The sequence below is a fragment of the Halichondria panicea genome, chromosome 2 (genome assembly GCF_963675165.1).
Source record: "Halichondria panicea chromosome 2, odHalPani1.1, whole genome shotgun sequence".
In the NCBI taxonomy this organism is placed as follows: domain Eukaryota; kingdom Metazoa; phylum Porifera; class Demospongiae; order Suberitida; family Halichondriidae; genus Halichondria; species Halichondria panicea.
Window position 1 is genome coordinate 5676352 of NC_087378.1, and position 2832 is coordinate 5679183.

Here is a 2832-nt window from a genome sequence, read left to right on the forward strand (position 1 = left end):
TCAACCTCCTGCTCCAGGGGGCATGGCTAAATCACACTTGGATCGCCATCTCGAGCTAGACCTCGACGTAGACCCCATAACGCTGGACAGGAGACTGTCCATGCTAAACGACGACCAAAGCCGTGTGTACAAAAAAATCACTACGCATTTGTTGCACGAATTAGACCACGAAAAAGGAGCCTGTAAATGCACAGACATCAAACCGTTGTGGTGTGGGGGCCCTCATTCAGGTGCTTAGAGGCCAGATTTACCCAATTCAAGTGCAGTAGCCGCCCCCACGGGCCTAGCAAGTTGTAATGTAAACGGTGTTACCATAGAGCACGACAGTAAAACTGCCCAAACAAACGCTAAAATACCTCAGGCAACAACTAATGAAAGTGTTCATAATTGACGAGGTGTCCATGGTGTCAAGTCTCAATCTAACGTACATACATTTGAGACTTGACGAGATCTACGGGGGGGCCGAATGGTTTGGGGGTAAAACAATGCTCTTTGTGGGCGACATCCTCCAGCTACTACCCCGTTAACGGTGCACCGGTGTTCCAAAGCGTTAGGGTCCGCAAACATTTGGAAAAGCACAGTAGTGTACGATGAGCTTACCATTAATGAAAGACAAAAAGGGACAAATTGTACACTGAAATACTCGACGGCGTCAGGAGGGGATTTCCTAGCGAACAGGCAGTCTCTCTCCTGACAGAACGCGTCTTCGATGTGCCCGTACTAGAAAAGTACGAGCAACTGAAACGCGAGGGTAAAAAACCCATATGCCTTTTCTCGACTAGAAAAGCGTGTGCAACAGTTAACTCTGATCTTTTAAACACTCTAGACAGTAAGATATACCACTGCGTTGTAGAGCCAACGGAGAGTGGAATAAACAGGTGGAAAAGCGTCTGACGGAAATGAACAAAGACAGCAGCTTGACGGCTGGTCTGGAAGAAGTGCTCGCCGTTAATGCCCGCGTCATGTTGAGACGAAACCTGTCCACCGAAGACGGTCTAGTAAACGGAGCCGTAGGCACCGTTCTTGAAATAGAATCTAAACACGTGACTGTTAAGTTCGACCGTGTGGCAGAACCGTACAAAGTGACCAGAGTCGCTAACCGGTTCTGTGTCTTGAAAAAATTCTACATTTCCAGGAACCAGTTCCCTCTAATAGTCGCTTATGCCGTCACCATACACAAGAGCCAAGGTCTCTCGCTCGACTGTGCCATCATCGACCTTTCTGACAGCGTGTTTGGTGAGGGCATGGCGTGCGTGGCGTTGTCCAGAGTCAGGTCCATAGACGGTGTACACCTGACGTCCTTTACACCCGACTCCATCATGGCCTCTAGAACGTGCGTGGAGGAGTGTAACAAGCTCAGGCTAGCCAGACTTGGCAGCGTACGAATTGCCTGTTAAACAAAACAGAAAAAGGAAAATGACAGCTGCGATTGTCCCGCCAGCCAAACGGCAGCGTACGGTTGAAGGTCGACAAACCCCCAGTTAAGAAACGAAAGGAAAGGACGCCTGCGGGTCTTCCCGCCAGCCAAACGGCAATGTAACCTTGAAAGTAAAGTCCCCAGCAATGTTGACAAACCCCCAGTTAAGAAACTAAACGAGGCAGGCCATAATTATAGTTGAAGACCCAGAAGACCCAGAGAATCGTGGTAGCAATCACGGTGAATCGTTCTGCTTCAACCCCTCCGGACGAGGTTGAACAGAAATCGGCATGTTTGCTGCTGAAAATTAATCACCGCAGAAATATTGTCACCGCCGGCGGACCCCTGACTCGGCCCCATTTACCATGGGGGATGGAGCGTGCATGTTCAGGGCAATGTCTGTGGTCATTACCGGCTATCAACGTCAACACATTACTGTCAGGTGAGCCATTGTAAAGCACATGTGTGATTTTCAACATTTGTTTAATGGTAAACATTGGGCAGGTTACCCGGACATGATCTCCTACGTCAGGGGCACGCAAATGGACCAAACACGTACCTGGGGAACTCACTTGGAGATCTTTGCACTGGCCCATCTGCTCGAGCGAAGGGTGTTCGTCTACGTCTACTCGAGAACGGCTGGAAATGCCTGGCTGTGTCACTGTCCGAGCAAAATAGACCCCAACATCCCCCCTCCTCGGGACAAAAAGGGTTTGTATATTTATCACACGGGTGACCACTACAAAGTAGTGACATCTGTGACAAAGTAAGTGACTCTACGTGTAGAACTTACGTCCCTCCCTTTCAATGTTTCACACGTACTCTGTGCGTAGGTTGCCGTTATACACGGAGACTTACGTCAAACGGCCTGGCCTGTTCATTGAATGTGTGGCTAAAAGTATTCCTTCCATCAACATAATATGGGTAACCACCTTTTCTTTCTGTTATTACTTAAAGTAATTGACTCAAGTGTAGAACTTAATTGTTCAATGTTTCACACGCACTCTGTGCGTAGGTTGCCCATTGTTGTTTGTTCATGGAGACTTATGTCAAACGGTTTACTGCCCGTTCAGTATTCCTTCCATTTGTGTCTCTGAGCACACTGGTCCAAGAGACCTTAGAGCTAACAAACAAACCAACAAATGGGCAACCATAATTTCTTTTGAGCGTCAATACGGTGAGTGAAGACTATTGTGAGTATTCAATGTTACTGTGTGTTTATCCCCTGCAGTGTCCCAATAACAAAAGACACGTGATGTGAACGGGGTGTATAGGGCTCTAGGCGAATCCCTCGAAAACCGAGATGAAGGCCGTACCTCAAAGGTGCCGGCCGAATGAAACGAAACAACACCCTTTTGAAAAGGGAAAAACAAAACACTAACTCATAATTATTATATACATGTTTTGAATGCACT

The 2832-nt window shown here is 47.7% G+C and overlaps 1 pseudogene; it reads left to right on the top strand.

Moving 5' to 3' along the window:
* Nucleotides 1–567: 567 nt before the first annotated feature.
* On the top strand, nt 568–2752 carry LOC135332189 (ATP-dependent DNA helicase PIF1-like; annotated as a pseudogene).
* Nucleotides 2753–2832: the final 80 nt, after the last annotated feature.